Source organism: Euleptes europaea, chromosome 4 (genome assembly GCF_029931775.1).
Source record: "Euleptes europaea isolate rEulEur1 chromosome 4, rEulEur1.hap1, whole genome shotgun sequence".
NCBI classification, from domain to species: Eukaryota; Metazoa; Chordata; class Lepidosauria; order Squamata; family Sphaerodactylidae; genus Euleptes; species Euleptes europaea.
In genome coordinates, this window is record NC_079315.1 from 10,315,298 (window position 1) to 10,332,692 (window position 17,395).

The following is a 17,395-nucleotide window of genomic DNA, read 5'->3' on the forward strand; positions in this document are numbered from 1 at the left end:
GGAAATTTACACTGATTTTTGCTAATTATGGTAAAAATTAAATTTAGTTTAGCTTTTGGAGATTTGTATTCATATTTATAAGAACATAAGAAAAGCCAGGCTGGATCAGACCAAGGCCCAATCAAGTCCAGCAGTCTGTTCACACAGCGGCCAACCAGGTGCCTCTACGAAGTGCACAAACAAGACGACTGCAGCAGCACCATCCTGCCTGTTTTCCACAGCACCTAACAGACATGCTCCTCTGATCCTAGAGAGAATAGTTATGCATCATGACTAGTATTCATTTTGACTAATAGCCAGGGTATAGTTAATAATGAGTAACAGTTGTTTCCTGGCCTGTTCCATATAGATAATAAATGGTACCAATTTAAAAAAGGGAACTTATATTTTTGTTACCAATTTTCCTAAATACAGTGCTCTAAAGGTGGCATTTAGCGCTGATTATCTTTCCTTTCTTCACAACTTATTATAGCAACAAAAATAACATATAAAGTTCTGCAGAATTATACTACCTTGTATTCCAGTATTATATAAACAGAACCCAATAAATCTATTCAACTGAGGTTTCTCTATTAATTATGGGCCAATTTGGCCATAAAATTGGCAGCCCAGATTTTTTTATACCAGTCTGTTATTGACAACTTCATTTTGGCCATCTACACAGCTGCCACAAATGTCTTTGTGATTGTCAGTAACCAAGGTTGATACTAATTTTAAAAAGAGAACTTCAGATTATTATTTTTAATAAAATGTATATGGCATCTCTCCAGAGACTTGCCCAAGGCAAGTTAAAGCAGCTTCAAGAAGTGCTTATTTGGATAAGACTGATGTTGACGTTTGAAACCCAGAGAACCCAAGGCAGGAACCACAGTCCATCTGGGAGACTCCAAAACTGGCCAAGCATAGGCAGACAGATGTTTGGCACATAGTTCCTGTTACACAGGCAGCAACCCCCAGCTCTCTCCTTTTCTCACCCCATCTACCCTCAGATAATGAACTGGATATTTATTCTTCAAAACTCTTTGAATGCTCTAGACTAGTTTAAGTTCCTTAGTCATCTGAGTCCAGTAGATGTGTAGGTAATTAGAAATTCTGTCCTCCCTGGATTCATAGACAACCATAACATGCTTAATTTAAGCTTCATTAGCACGGAAACCGCTAAGCATCTGAAAAATGTGCTTCACCCAAGTTCCACTTCTTGTCACCTGTATGACTTATTCTTGCAACGCAATGGCTGCCTTCCATCCATGAGGGTAAGTGGTAAGCCTTTCCCCAAGCTTTTTCCTCTTTTAGAGGCAAGAAACTTTCCTTCAGATTCTGCCTCTGAAGGATATACATGGGCTAGTTAGGATCACTCCCGGACAGAGTTGACCTAGGCTGAGACTGCAGGATTAATACCATTGTGGAATCATTTACAAGCCTCAAAATCAAGTTTCAAAGGCTTCCACCTGAACGATGCACAGATCAATGGCATCAGCCTTTCCTTTATTGCTAAGTTTTCTGCCTTTTTTGTTTAAGAAACTACAACTCCTAAACACTGTCCAGTTTGCACTTGTGTACTTCATGCAGCAGATTACACAAATCATGTGGCCGCACATGTTCCTGGAAAAGGTCTATTACCCAGATTAGCCCAGGCAAACCCATTATTTCCTCATCTACACAAAGCACATGACTCAGACTTTCACAGTAACAAGTTTCAGGACTATGGAGTCAGGGTTTTCTTATACCCTTCACAGAACTTGGAAGTAGAAAAGAGCAAAAGTCCAGTAGCACCTTAAAGACTAACAAAATTTCTGGGAGGGTATGAGAATTTGGAAGTGATTAAGAACTAGCCATGGCTAGCCATAAACTGTTCAACAGACTTGGACTGAGTTTCACCTCCATTAAAACACACCTGAAGTTTAAAAGGCAACGCTGGGTGCAGAGGGGAATACCTTCTTGCAGCTCATCTGCTAGAGGTGTCTACTGAGTAGCACCCCCAAACTCTTATAAGGAAGTACGTTTATGCCCCTGTTCTGATGGGAGTATAGAGACCCTCGAACATGTCATGTTTGACTGTAAAATTTATAGTAAGATACAAGAAGCCATTTCCTCTGTAATAGCTGGTTTCCCAGGGAGATCTAGAGCAATCCGGCTCTCAGATAAGGACATGGAGCTAACTTTTAAAGTGGCCAAATTTGGATGGCAAGCTATGAGGACTAGGCGTGCATGGGTTGAACTCAATGGTTGAGCAATTTTAGACTTATATTTATTCTGATTCCAATTATGCATCATATTTTAAAATCATGCTCTCGACGGCTTTTTATGAGTGACAAGTATTTATTGGGGTACATACTTGCTATCCTTTTTATGTATGTATATGTATATTTAGGTATATCTTTTATTTGCTGGTCTTGGACTGTATTAAACTTTTATTATTATTATAAGGAAGTAAAGCCATAAAATAAATCAGTAACCAGTCTGATAGGACATGCAAAGTTCTTGACTCCAAATACAGCTAAGCAACCCCTGCACCTAGCCAGCCCTAGGGAGCACCCAGTCTCTAGTTCTACTAGCCCCCCGCCAGTACTCTACAACAATCCCAAGAGAAGTGATTCTATGTAGAAGCTGTAGAAAAGAGCAAGAGTCCAGTAGCACCTTAAAGGCTAACAAAATTTCTGGCAGGGTATGAGCTTTCTGAAGATGTGAGCTGTGTCACGAAAGCTCATACCCTGTCAGAAATTTGCTACTGGACTCTACTGCTACTGACAGACTTACACAGCTACCCATCGTGATCTATGTAGAAGCCGAAAGCAATTCCTTCTGACCACAATGGGCTTAGAAGTGAAGAAGAAGAGTTGTTCTTTTATACGCTGACTTTCTCTACCACTTAAGTGAGAATCAAACCGGCTTACAATCACCTTCCCTTCCCCACAACAGACACCCTGTGAGGTAGGTGGGGCTGAGAGAGCTCCAAGAGAGCTGTGAGTAGCCCAAAGTCACCCAGCTGGCTTCATGTGTTGGGAGTGGAGAAACCAACCTGGTTCACCAGATGAGCCTCTGCTGCTCACATGGAGGAGCGGGGAATCAAACCTGGTTCTCCAGATTAAGAGTCCACTGCTCCAAACCACCGCCCTTAACCACTTAACCACGCTGGCTCTGAGCAAGAAGTGAAAGAAGGCAACCTGCCTCTGTACAGGCTAATTCTCTACTCATTCCATTAGCTAAGCCACTAACACACTACTGGTGAGAAAGCAAAAAAAAAAACCTACAAGCACTTCTCGGGGCTTCATCATTTCCTTCCCCATTCTCTTCAGCTGCAATCAGCTGTTCCATAGCAGAGTCCATACCAGGGCCGGATTTAGGTTTGATGAGGCCCTAATCTATTGAAGGCAATGGGGCCCTTTATATGTCCAGCTGTCCTTTGTCAACAACAAATTGTCGCAGTTTTTTGTGTTGAATAGATGCTGTATGGTAATTTAAGGACCTAATAGGTATCTAAAGCCATTTGCTGCATGTAGGTTTTATTTTATTTGTTTTTTATCTTATATTTTGGAAATGTACATCTAGTGTTTTTTTTCCTTTAAATTTTTTTGGGGCCCCCAAGAGATTGGGGCCCTAAACTATAGCTTGTTTAGCTTATACGTCAATCCGGCACTGGTCCCTATGAAGGGGTTCGCGATTCGCCCTCCCGGTTCAAATCCCCCTCACTCCTTAAAAATAAAAAAACAAAAAACTCACAGGGTGACCTTGAGATGATGCTTTCAGCCTGACCCCTACCTTAACGGTGTAGCGGTAAACAGGGGTTTGTGGGGGAAATAGAGACCCGAACCGTTATTTCAAGAAAACAGTTTATTCTGGTAGCTGCGACCCAGAGGCCCTAAAGGGAAGAAATCTCTGAGTCCCGATCATACTGAGGAAGGGATATTTATCCAAATTCAAGATATGACAGCCATCAACATTCAGGGCGTATCTGATTGTAATACAGACAGAGAGGCGGCAGTATAGTAACAGTTTCACCCAGTTCTTGTTAGGGTTCACTGTAACCCTCCGTGACTCTTGCCCCCATGACTAGCACACAGACCCACAGAGATACCCTGCCCAGCAACAAGCTATCCCCTTGCTGTCCTAATACATTTCAATACATTTACAGAAAGGAAAAGCGATTATTACAAATTGCAAAATCAGTGGATCTTCCATTGTCAAGGGAAGTCTACCTTGCTGCCTCAACGGCGACTGCGAGTCGGAAAATGCCAAGAGGAGAAGGAAGCTACGCAAACAACCCGAGCTCCTTGCAAGTAAAAATATAAAAATAAAGGGGTGGAGGGAGGGGGGAAATGCTGCAGAGTCAGACGCCAGCGCTGCAATCGCCCCTCCTTTGGGGAGGGGCTGCCTTTCATTTAGTGGGCTAATGGGGTGTGTGTGTGTGTGTGGGGGGGGTGATCCTGAGCGACCTCTGCAGAGACGAGACGGAGAGGTACTAACAGGGGCCTGCACGGAAGGAGGAAGCCAGGGAAGGGTCTTGGAGACCCCCCCTAGAGGTCAACCTCATCTTTTCCTCCTCCTCCTCCTCCCCCCTCCATAAAGGGGAGCCCCCTCACTCACCCCCTCCCCCGGCCCCAGCCCCTCACCTGGACCGGGAAACCGAAGAGACCCCTCCGCAAGACGGCCGGCGAGCTCAGCTGATCGCCCCAACACGGCCGGCGACTGAGCATGCGCGCAGACTGCAGGGTCTCCCTGCGGAACAAGTGCGCGCGCGCAGACGGCAACCCCCCCATGGAATAAGCGCGCACGCGCCACCGGAAGTGACAGACCCTCGCATCCGGTTGCTTTCCCCCCCCCCCAGGCATTTCCACAGAGCTTTTTTTTTAAAAAAAAATTGTAAGGAACCGTCGCGACTGAGGCGGCACCATTTTGTAGATATCTCAAGTTCTTCTGTGAAGTTATTCAATCGCTATACATCGTTGAGGTATCCACGTACACCCCTTTATACGTGTGTGCGCGCGCGTTTCAGAACGTCTCATTATACATTAGACTCCTGAAAAAACCCAGACTTCTCGGTCAGGCCCGTGACGTTTCGCAACGTTCCATCCTCCCGCCCAATGAGGCGCCGGCTGTGGGTCACGCGGCGCGTTTCCGCAGTGGGCGTGGCGAAAAGGGACACAGGGGCGAGGCGTCTGAGGGAAAGAGCCGCCGCTGAGGGGGCGGGGAGGAGGGAGGAGGAAGGCGGGCGTCTTGCGTCAGGACGTCGCCGAGCGTGCGTCGGGTGAAAGGTTGGGCGCCAGGAGTGGGGCGGGGCCTACGCACGCACGCACGCTGGCGCGGTCGGTCGGAGCGGCCTGAGGCCCATGTGGAGCGGGAGCTGCCGTCGCAGTTGAACCGCCGCCGGATCCGGATCTCGGGGGCCCCGGGCAGCCATGAAGGGGTGAGTGCGGGACCGGCGACCCCAGCCCGATGCTCCCCCTCCCCGCCTCCTGGCCTCCTCCCCGGCCCAGGCGCCCCAGTCTCGGCGGTGACCGGGCGGCCCCGCTTCCCCTCAGGGCCTCTCCGTGCGGCGGCGGCGGCGGGTCTTTGTTTCCCGGGGACGCTGCTTGGGCCTCCCCTCGGCGGGGGCTTCTCCCTTCCACCCAGCCCTGTGTGTCGGACGTGTGTGTGGCTGGGGTAGGGCGGGGGTGGCGCTTAAGGAAACCGCGGAAGACTCGAAACCGTCTCCGCCGGGAGAGAATCCCGAGGGTGACGCGTGTGCGCGCGCGCTCACACGTGCCTTCCTTAATCTCCGTGGTGGTGGTGGTGGTGGGGATCTTTTACCTTTCTCCTAAATGTTGCGCCCAGGCAGAAGAGATCCCTTCCCCAGGCTTAATAAGGCGCGCGCTTCTGAATGCGCTCCCTGAGCACGTGCGCTCCTTATTCCGTGGTAAGGCAAAAGGAGAGTTGGTTTTTATATGCCGACTTTTCCCTATCACTTAAGAAGAAGAAGAGTCGGTTTTTATATGCCAACTTTTCTCTACCTCTTAAGAAGAAGAGTTGGTTTTTATATGCCGACTTTTCCCTATCACTTAAGAAGAAGAAGAGTCGGTTTTTATATGCCGACTTTTCTATACCTCTTAAGAAGAAGAAGAGTCGGTTTTTATATGCCGACTTTTCCCTATCACTTAAGAAGAAGAAGAGTCGGTTTTTATATGCCGACTTTTCCCTATCACTTAAGAAGAAGAAGAGTCGGTTTTTATATGCCGACTTTTCCCTATCACTTAAGAAGAAGAGTCGGTTTTTATATGCCGACTTTTCCCTATCACTTAAGAAGAAGAAGAGTCGGTTTTTATATGCCGACTTTTCTCTACCTCTTAAGAAGAAGAAGAGTTGGTTTTTATATGCCGACTTTTCTCTACCTCTTATGAAGAAGAAGAGTTGGTTTTATGTGCCGACTTTTCTATACCTCTTAAGAAGAAGAAGAATTGGTTTTTATATGCCGACTTTTCTCTACCTCTTAAGAAGAAGAAGAGTCGGTTTTTATATGCCGACTTTTCTCTACCTCTTAAGAAGAGTCGGTTTTTATATGCCGACTTTTCTCTACCTCTTAAGAAGAGTCGGTTTTTATATGCCGACTTTTCTCTACCTCTTAAGAAGGAGAGTCGGTTTTTATATGCCGACTTTTCTCTACCTCTTAAGAAGAAGGGTTGGTTTTTATATGCCGACTTTTCTCTACCTCTTAAGAAGAAGGAGAGTTGGTTTTTATATGCCGACTTTTCTATACCTCTTAAGAAGAAGAAGAGTCGGTTTTTATATGCCAACTTTTCTCTACCTCTTAAGAAGAAGGGTTGGTTTTTATATGCCGACTTTTCTCTACCTCTTAAGAAGAAGGGTTGGTTTTTATATGCCGACTTTTCTCTACCTCTTAAGAAGAAGGAGAGTTGGTTTTTATATGCCGACTTTTCTATACCTCTTAAGAAGAAGAAGAGTCGGTTTTTATATGCCAACTTTTCTCTACCTCTTAAGAAGAAGGGTTGGTTTTTATATGCCGACTTTTCTCTACCTCTTAAGAAGAAGGAGAGTTGGTTTTTATATGCCGACTTTTCTATACCTCTTAAGAAGAAGAAGAGTCGGTTTTTATATGCCAACTTTTCTCTACCTCTTAAGAAGAGTTGGTTTTTATATGCCGACTTTTCTCTACCTCTTAAGAAGGAGAGTCGGTTTTTATATGCCGACTTTTCTCTACCTCTTAAGAAGGAGAGTTGGTTTTTATATGCCGACTTTTCTCTACCTCTTAAGAAGAAGGGTTGGTTTTTATATGCCGACTTTTCTCTACCTCTTAAGAAGAAGGAGAGTTGGTTTTTATATGCCGACTTTTCTATACCTCTTAAGAAGAAGAAGAGTCGGTTTTTATATGCCAACTTTTCTCTACCTCTTAAGAAGAGTTGGTTTTTATATGCCGACTTTTCTCTACCTCTTAAGAAGGAGAGTCGGTTTTTATATGCCGACTTTTCTCTACCTCTTAAGAAGGAGAGTTGGTTTTATATGCCGACTTCTCTACCTCTTAAGAAGAGTTGGTTTTTATATGCCGATTTTACCTCTTAAAAAGAAAAAGTTGGTTTTTATATGCCGACTTTTCTCTACCACTTAAGGCAGAATCAAACCGGCTTACAATCACCTTCCCCTCCCCACAACAGGCACCCTGTGATGCAGGTGGGGCTGAGAGAGCTGTGACTAGCGCAAGGTCACCCAGTTGTAGGCAGGGGGGAGGCAGCAAGAATCACCACACTTAGTTTCGGTGTTGGTCTTCAAGTCGGAAGCCCCACTCGGGTGTTTTTCCCCAGCCCAGTTGAGAATGAAGGGACAGCAGGAGCAAAGCCGGGTGTCTGTTTAAGGGACTGCTTCAGCGGGAGAAACTCCCCCCCCCACTCAAAAAAAACCCCCTGTACGACAAGTGGTTAAAACTTTGTTTGCTTAATGCAAAGGATTCAGTTTTAGGAGCTCCGCTAGTCTTTGCATCTGGTTGTTCTAGGGCAGAGTTTCCCAAACTTTTTGAGTCGTGGAGCACTTTTCAGGAGAGAAATTCCTGACAGAGCACTACTTTCACCTAGCACCTATATATTAAACCGAATGACTGTAGTATTTTTCTTCCCAATCTCTTCAGGGAGCACTAGGAGATATTTAGCAGAGCACCAAGTGCTCTGTGGAGCATAGTTTGGGAACCGCTGCATTAGAGATTTACCACAGTTGTCAAGCCTTTGTTAGAGCACTAATTTTCACCTAGCACCTATATGCTAAACCGAATGACAGTGGTGTTTTTCTTTCCGATTTCTTCACGGAGCGCTAGGAGATGTTTCGCGGAGCGCCAAGTGCTCCATGGAGCAAACCAAACCGCTGCTCTACAGTGAGAAGGTGGAAAACAACCATGTAGAGTTAGGAAGGGGGCCAAGCAGTTCCCCCTGTCACCAGCTGGGCGTAACAATCTGTGCTCGGTGTGGTAAAGTTGCACAGTTGTGAGCCCAAAACCGGGTTCCCTCTTTTGAGGGCAAGATATCTACTGGGCCGAGGCTGCGTGTTCTCCTAAGCATAACAGGGAAAACAATGTAAGTCACCCCATCTTTCCTCTAAGGAGCTCCGGGTTGTGTGTATGGTTCTCTCTTCCCTGTTTTATCCTCACAACAGTCCTCTAAGGTAGGGCAGGCTGAGAGAAATGGCTGACCGAGGTCACCCATTGAGCTTCGTGGCTGAGTTGGGGAATAAAACCTGGGTCTGATCCAGCACGCTCTGTACCACTCTGTACCTGTTGCTTCTCATCGAGGAAAGAAGGGATTCTTCATAGAGGCAAATTGAGTAAGTAGAGTAGCTCATGTACGTTTTGGTGTCTTAAGCCAGTACTTCAAAAAGAAACAGCCACACTTCATCCTAAAGTATTAAGGTGATAGGAACCGAGTACATTCTAGTAAAATTGTGAGGCCTGCTTCTGTGTTGACTCAGGGTTGTCATTGTATCATCAGAAATTAGCATGGGTGGCATGGAAAATTCGGTATCGGGGACATAAACAAAGCATGCATCATGAGGACGTAGGTATTGTGATTGGGTGTGTCGTTAGCGCCAAGTATGAAGCGTGCCTTTCTATTGGATCAGTTTCAGTTGAAAGAAATGCGAGTGTAGAAATTGCACAAAACTGTTACTTGAGTAAACATGAACAGGGTTTGGCAATAAGCCCCTCTGAGTTCAGTGAGACTCCTTCAGAAACTGGTATAATAGACAGCTACCAGGTATTGGCTAGGTCGGGGTGAACCTCGATCATCAGAAGGAACTCAATTGTGATGAGGAATTTTTTTTCCTTCAACCGTGTTTCTGCCAAAAAATCATAGTGCAGCATTTCAAAATGCTGCCATTTCTGTTTCTCTTGTGAACTCTACAAATTACTTCTGGGTTTTGTTTGCATAATCTGGGAGAGATGTAGTGGCAGAAAATGGTTTGGTGTGTAATTCAGAGCACCGGGCAAAGCCCCAAATGAAGAGGCAGACCTCTTGCTGTTCTGTGCGTGTGAGGTCCCAGATTCATTCCTTGGTGCCTTCAAGGTGGTGCGAGCCTTGTTAGACCTTTGCTTCGATGATATGCAACTCTCCCGTCACTAATTCAGTTTTCAAATGTGATGCTAGGGTTGGAAGGGAGTGAAATAACTGCTAATCAAAACTTAGTAATCCCCAGATATTATATTAGGTTCCCCCCCTCCCGAGCTCAGACATCGATACATTGTGAATTTGGTAAATGATTTTCACTGATCTGCATTTCTCATCTTAATGCTATATTGGATTTGTGCTGAAGCTTTGCCATAAATGCTAACGTGGTTCAGGAAAGCGGAGTTGGGAGAGAACCTGCAGTCCTCGGATAGGTTGTAGGGGGATGGGTGGTACTGTTTTTAACTTTTCCACCTCAGCACAGCTGCTTCCTTGCTTAGGCCACAGATAAGGAGGTGGTGTGGGGAACTGCTTCCCTCCCTTCCTGAGATGTTTAAATTCTTACCAAGCTGGCCCTATCTTCAAACATCTGACTTTAGTTTGGGAAAAAGTCTGCCACTGCAGGTGGCGATCAAGGGACCTAGTTGGGGAGGGGATGTCCCTGGGACAGACCTCTTTAAAGTAGGCAAGGCAGGCCTGGTATTGAAAATAAATTCCGGAGCTGAGTCTGTACCAAGTCTTACCCATGGGGAGAATGAAGCCTTAGACTGTTCGCTTGTCCCCAATGTTGTGGGGTGAAAAAGGTACTTGAAGCTGCTGGGGGGAGTGCTGGAGGGAAATCGGGGTTGGTTTTGTGGAAGAGGATTGTGCATCGTGTTGACGAAGGAAGCTTGACAGTGTTTAATTGCTAAATATAGCTTGTCTCAGAACTGGGATAATTGTGTCGCACATCCTGAGTGCCTGCATCCTTAATGGTAAGGGTGGCTAAGGTGTAATAAACTAAACGTACTCTCTAGATGCCCAGAGGCACTTTTCAACTTGTTCCAGGAAAAGGAACACCTGGTGTTTGCCTTTGGTTGTGCCTAGCATAAATGGAGTCCTGGGCAGGGTGTGGTTTTTCTGTTGCTTGTTCTGAGCGTAAATGGCACACGGGACATGTATGCCCACGAGCCCCCTTGCTTGCAAAGAAAAAGTGAAAGGAAGGGGGCTCACAAGGGAAACCTTGGAGGCGGTGGGGTATGGAGCCCAGAGAAGGAAGACCAGACATGGGGCGAATGCAGCTGAAATTTACGTACTGATTGCAATTTATCAGCCAAGATTCTGAAGAATTTGAGGGAGTCAATCCTGAGAGCTAGCATGGTGTTGTGGTTAACAGCAGTTATTTGAGCGGTGGAGTCTAATCTGGAGAACCGGGTTTGATTCCCCACTCCTCCACATGAAGCCAGCTGGGTAACCTTGGGCTAGTCACAGCTCTCTCAGCCTCACCTACCTCGCAGGGTGTCTGTTGTGGGGAGGGGAAGGTGATTGTAAGCTGGTTTGATTCTTCCTCAAGTGGTAGAGAAAGTTGGCATATAAAAACAACTCTTCTTTTTTAAAATCTATGTTTCCAGTATGAAAGACTGTGCAAATTAAGGCAATGGGTGAGTGAGGGAGAAGTGCTGAAGTCTCTAGTTTGTACCAAAGGGTTGACGGTATCAACTTGTTGAATGACATGAGGTGACTGTGTGGGGGGAGCTTCAGGCTTGCTTGCAGAAGGTCCTAGGTTCAGCCTCCGGCATCTCCAGTTTGAAAGGGGTAAATAGCAGGTGATGTGAAAGACTTCTACCTGAGAGCCAGGGAGAGCCGCTGCCAGTCTGGGTGAACAAGGCCGACTGTAATAGACCAGTGGTCAGACTCAGTAAAAAGAGAAGTTGGTTTTTATATGGTGACTTTCTCTACCTCTTAAGGAAGAATAAAACTGGCTTACAATCACTTTCCTCTCCCCACAACAGACCACCCTGTGAGGTAGGTGGGGCTGAGAGAGCTCTAAGAGAGCTGTGACTAGCCCAAGGTCACCCAGCTGGCTTCCTGTGTAGGAGAGGGGAAACCAACCCGGTCCAGATTAGAGTCCACCAAACCATCTCTCTTAACCACTACACCACACTAGCTCTCTTCATGTGTTTGAAGACCAAGCCTGGTTAATGGGATTTGAGATTCTAATAGTGGGAGTCATTCAGGGATGATCTGTGTGGGCGGAAGGTGGTAGTCATGAGGGTTGGGTTGACCCTTACAACTCCGCTTACCTTTTCTGTCACCTTGTTTTTCCTGTGTGTTTCAAGTTGTACTCTGCAGCCATATGTCCTGGGAACTAATCTTTAAGAAGGAAACATGAGATTCCCAGAGTGGAATGTCATGTTCCTGAGGCTTGATTCCCCAGGGCTTTTGGCTGCATGAAAAGCACACGTCTAATTTGAATTAGTCTCTGCTTAGAAGGCAGGTGGCTCATGCAGACAAAATCAATGGTTGGGGGTGGGTTTTAAAAATTTTTTTTGAGTTCAGTATTTAGGGAAAAAGGTAGACTTTTCTACAGTTCATCTTGTCTGCTGTATTGGGTCCACTCTGTGCTCATGTATCTAGGACTGGAGCTACTGTAGTGGCAGAGAGCCTGGGGTGACAGTCAGGAAATCCCTGGTTCGCATCTCACCTCTTTGTGAAGTCACTGGAGGTCTTTAGCAAGCCAGTCTGGGCCTGCCATCTGCAGTATGGTGGCAGTTCTGATCTGCCTTACAGGGTAGTTGTAAAGCTCACGGGGTAATGTACGTGAATCACTCTCAATGTATGAATGCAAAAAAAAAAACCCACCTTGGAATTCTAATGCTCATGGAAAGGAGGTATTTTCCAGCTGTTCCCGCTCCCTGCACCACCACTCAGTTTGCTCCCCATGTTGTTCTGGAGGATCCACAGACCCCCAGGGGCACATTCCACAGAGGACGGGGAAAGGCGGACAATTTGCCTTTCCTCCCATAGATCCAAACAGAAAGTATTTCTGGAGCCCCAGAAAATTCCTAGCAATGGGAATGGAATTATTGCAAAGGTAACAGAAGGACTGTCCAGGTTGCTCAACTTGAAATCAGCTTAGTTTGAGGGGGGTGTCACTTTATTCTGTAGTGTCAGTGATAGTTGAGATAAAGATGCATCTCAACACCTTCACTTTTTCATCCCCAAACCACCAAAATTTGCCAGGCAGGGCTGGATGCTGTCATAAACCTCTGACTCCTAATGGAATTACTAAGCCGGGTCAGCCCTGGTTAGTATTTGGATGGGAGACCACCAAGGAATACCAGGGTTGCTGTGCAGAGGAAGGCACTGGCAAACCACCTCTGTTAGGCAAAAGACTAACCTCATATAATAGGCATGCTCCTCTGGTACTGGACCCCCAAAGGGGTCACCATAAGTCGGCTGCGACTTGAAGGCACTTTACACACACACACATTCTCCAGTAGTCTCAGGGGAAAGTATGATGAGCAGTGTATGAAAGCAAATAATCTTTTGGCATTTAATGCTTCTTTGACAGTAATATTGCCTGCTTCTATTAAAAAGTCTCAACCTGTATGGTATGCCTTGGTTCCCTGAAACAAGAGATGAAAGCCAAATAACTTCTTAATTCAGGAGTTGATATAGCAAGGCAAATTAGCCAGAAAAGGGAAACTTCATTTCAGAAGGAGCTTTTGAGCTGAAGAAACTCTTCGTTCCAGATTGTCCTCTGTCTGATTGTAGAGACGCTCCATCGGCAGACTTGGGTTACCTGTGAGTAAGCCCCATTAAATAGTGGGGCTTGTTTACAAGTAAACATGCATAGGATTCTGATGTGCTGAAAATCTGTCCCTTAATAGTAACAAGTGAAGGTGGAAAACTTGGAGGTGGCATTAGCTTCAAATGCGGCTGCTGCCAGACACTGTTTTGGAGAGGAAAAAATCGAGTCAGTATGTATGCAAAAGAGTGGGGTACAATCTAGCTGAGCTTCAGTACTTTAAATGTGTGCATCAGGCCCATAATATAGAACATGACCTACTGTGCTATATTTATACTTCTTGGCTCAGGAGGTAGACATTTTTTTTGCTCTTGGAAAACCTGCTTTTGATAGCTCATGGATTCAGTAAAAGCTTCGCCGTGCCTCTGTTAAATGCAGATTTATTCTTAAATAGTTTTTTCAAAAAGAATCTTAGTATCGATGACTTTGTTCTTTAATTGATATTCCTCTTGGCTTATGTATTAATATGAACTTGCCTTTGAAAGTAAACCAGGGTCAACTCCTCTTGGTATTTCTAATGAGAGTAGATCTTTTGCTTTGGGGTGGGGGCATGTGTGCTGGGAGGGGGTCCTTTCTTTTCCCAGCAGATCTAAACTTGAAGAAGGCATTTGGTTTGGGGATATAGCACTCCGCAGCGATTCCAGCATTCTCTGGGGAAGAGAGTCAAATTAACCTTGGGATGGATTCAGAAAACCGGTAGCGGAGCTTTCCTTGTGGAACGAATGTTTCCGGCTTCCCCCTTCCTGCTGCCGCTCAGGTTGAACTCCTGAATCTTTGAGAATGGCACGGGGTGCAGGATGGGAGTCGTGAGTGGGAAGGCGGGAGCAATCAAAAACTGCTTCTACTCTCTTTCGCTCTTTACGAGCAGAAGTGCCCTTCTGGGTGAGGGAATGTGGGTCCAACACACTCTGTTTATTGAGATTGTAATTGCTTGTGGCAAAGGTTTTTAATAAATGCTGTACGGTGGTTATACCAGGGGTGTCAAACTCCATTGTTACAAGGGCCGGATAGGACATAAATGTAACTTGGCCAGGCCGTGCCTTGCCAGCCCAGATCGAGGGGCGGGGGTTTGGCTGGCTCACGGGCCAGATAAGAGGTCTCAGGTGGGCCGGATCTGGCCCGTGGGCCTTATGTTTGACACCCCTAGGTTAGATTGTCTGATTAGAATCCTGAAGGCCCTTGTTCAAATCCCCAGTCTGCTATGGAATTTTTTTCTGGGTGCCTGTGGGCCAGTCACACGCACTCAGCCTACCCGATCTCGCAGGGTTGTTGTGAGGATGAAATGGAGAGGAGAACGATGTAAGTCACTCCGTTAGGGCGAAGGGGGGAATATAAATGAAGCAAATAAATAAATCGGTCCCCTAGCAGGTAAGCCAGAAGAAACCCAGTTCAAAAGAATTATACAAATGTAATATATGATTCAATGTATCTCCGGAAATAACTTGGTTGATGGTTTTATGGGCACGCTGGCAGAATGCTTGAGATACCTTAATACTGTAAGATCTGGCTGATTCTATTGCTATTATAGGTGTTTTATTTTTTCCCCCATTTTATATTGAAGAAATTCTGCAAATCTTTGAAATCATGCATCGTTCTCTATCAAGTAGACATGCCCTCCAAGCAAATGTAAATAAAGCTGGAAGTAAAAAACACAGAACACTGGCTTCACAGACAATGCCGTATAAGCGCATACTAATAATAAATGGCAAATGTAAGTTCTTAGGAACGCTAATGTCCCTGAAGACGCACTGTCTTCCACTCTTACAATTAAATCTCTGCAACTTGTTCCTTTTCACCTTGTTCCCTTTGCTTGGTGGGTGGGGCAGAGGTGCCCTACTGAGACGGGTGGCTTTCATTGCCAGCCTGGTACTAGGTAGTTTGGAACCTGCCAGTGATGATGAACGCTAGCTAGTCTGGGCCTTCAGGACAGTGAGAAATCCTATATTGGTAGGAAGGTGTTGGAGACAGAGGTCATTTATGCATGGGAGTTTTACCTGAGGTTCGTTGCTTGCTGGAACCACACTTTCCTGTTGGAAGTCTATGCACCAGCAGTCTCCAAGCTCAAATCAGGAAGTATTTGAATCCCCACCCTGTGAAATGCTGCTTCGTAATTGGCTGTAGTTCCCTCCCCCCCAACCCGATTGCCACATAAAAAAGCATTTTAAGAACAAAAAACAAAAAACGGAGCAATCTGAAAAGAAAGGGGAGGGAGAAATCCAAGCCTCGGTTTTAAGAAGCCTTTCTTCTGCTCAGAAAGAACTAGCAGGAAGCATTAGAATCCCCGCCTCTGGACATAGACTCATTGAGTTGTAAGGGACCACCAGGGTCATCTAGTCCAACCCCGTGCACAATGCAGGAAATTAACAACTACCTCCCCCCACATCCCCAGTGACCCCAAGCCTCCCCCCGCCAGCAGGATCCCACAATCAAAGCACTCCCAACAGATGGCCATCTAGTCTCTGCTTAAAGACCTCCAAAGACGGGGACTCTACCGCCCTCCGAGGCAGCACATTCCACCGTCAAACAGCCCTCACTGTCAGAAAGTTCTTCCTAATGTTTAGGTGGAATCGCTTTTCTATTAGTTTAAATCCATTACTCCGTGTCCTAGTCTCTGGAGCAACAGAGAACAAGCTAGTTCCCTCATCAACATGACATCCCTTCAAATATTTAAACATGGCTATCATGTCTCCCCTCAACCTTCTCTTCTCCAAACTAAACAAACCCAACTCCCTAAGTCTCTCCTCATAGGGCATTGATTCCAGACCTTTGACTATTCTGGTCACCCTCCTCTGGACACACTCCAACTTGTCAACATCCTTCTTAAATTGTGGAGCCCAAAACTGGACGCAGTATTCCAAGTGAGGTCTGACCAATGCAGAATACAGTGGTAGTATTACTTCCATTGATCTAGACCACTGGTTCCCAACCAGGGGTCCATGGACCCCCAGGGGTCCGCGAGAACTAAATTAAGGTCAGCGAAACAAAGTTATAAACCCATAATAAATTAATATTTTCAATTAAAAGTTCTCTTTTATAAAATATATATATTCAAATATAATTCTAAGTTTAATGTTTAACTAACAGTTATGATTAAAGTTTATTTTCAAATTCCTGGAATTTTTATTTTGAACCTTGGGGTCCCTGCACCGAACAAAAAAGTCCTAGTGGTCCCTGGTCGAAAAAGGTTGGGAACCACTGATCTAGACACAATACTCCTATTGATGCAGCCCAGAATTGCATTGGCCTTCTTAGCTGCCATATCACACTGTTGACTCATGTTCAGTTTGTGGTCCACTAAGACTCCCAGAAAGTTGCTTTGTTGCTTTGTAATTGGCTGTGAGAGAAACCAAGCTTCCATGTCCCGTGTTTTGCCTTATGCATGGGGATTTCACCCGGGCTGAGCTCAGGGGAGATGGAAGAATCGGGTTAATAGAGGAACGGGGAGTCCTGGGATTTGTGAGGTCTGGCAGCGAGGTCATCTCTAATGGAAGGAAAACTCATGCATAACTTTAAGGAACAACCGAGACAGACGGGGTGAACGTGAGTTAAAGTACCCATGCATAAATGACCAGAGTGAGCCAATATGTTGTATTGGTAAGTGTTAGCCTGGGATGGTTGTGTGTGTGTGGATTCAGACCTTCGCTTTCCATGACACTTATTGGCCTGGTCACTTTCTCTCAGCCGAACCTACCACACAGGATAAAATAATGTACTGAATAAATACAGATTGCTGAAGCCAACATAGGCTAGATTCTAGCCGCTAGAAATATCCAGGTTTTGGTCGAGGAGCTGATCCTCCAACATGTTGCATTGTTCCAGTGGTGTAGAGGAGCATCCAGGCACCCGGGGGTGGGGATGCAACTTTGCTGGAGCGCTTCCTCGATGTTTGAAGGTGAGGTGGCAGGTATTTCTGCACTCTGTTTCGCTTGCTTGAGTGTGTAAGTGCCAAATCTAGCTGCCATGGATGAAACTTCTTGAAGACAAACCCTCTTATATTGAGCTTGCTTGTTGTGGCTGTGGATTGGCCGGTTTTCCCTGTGTTGTGGGGGTACCATACGAGCCAGGGAAGCTGCCGTACAGAGTCTGACCATCTAGCCTAGTATCAGCTCTGAGGTATATTTCTTAGAACAATTGCCCAAGCAAGACTTGGGAGACTGACTCTGGCCCATGCCAAGCACGTGCTTTCCCACAG

The 17,395-nt window shown here is 45.8% G+C and overlaps 1 protein-coding gene across 2 annotated transcripts in view; it reads right to left on the reverse strand.

Moving 5' to 3' along the window:
• Positions 1-4,630, reverse strand: part of ATP6V1A (ATPase H+ transporting V1 subunit A) — a 31,193-nt gene extending 26,563 nt beyond the window's left edge. The window contains exon 1 of one of the 2 annotated variants that reach the window (XM_056848287.1): positions 4,611-4,630. The gene's annotated coding sequence lies outside the window, so the exon portion shown is untranslated. The remainder of the gene's footprint in view (positions 1-4,610) is intronic. The other variant, XM_056848288.1, reaches the window with a different exon arrangement.
• Positions 4,631-17,395: the final 12,765 nt, after the last annotated feature.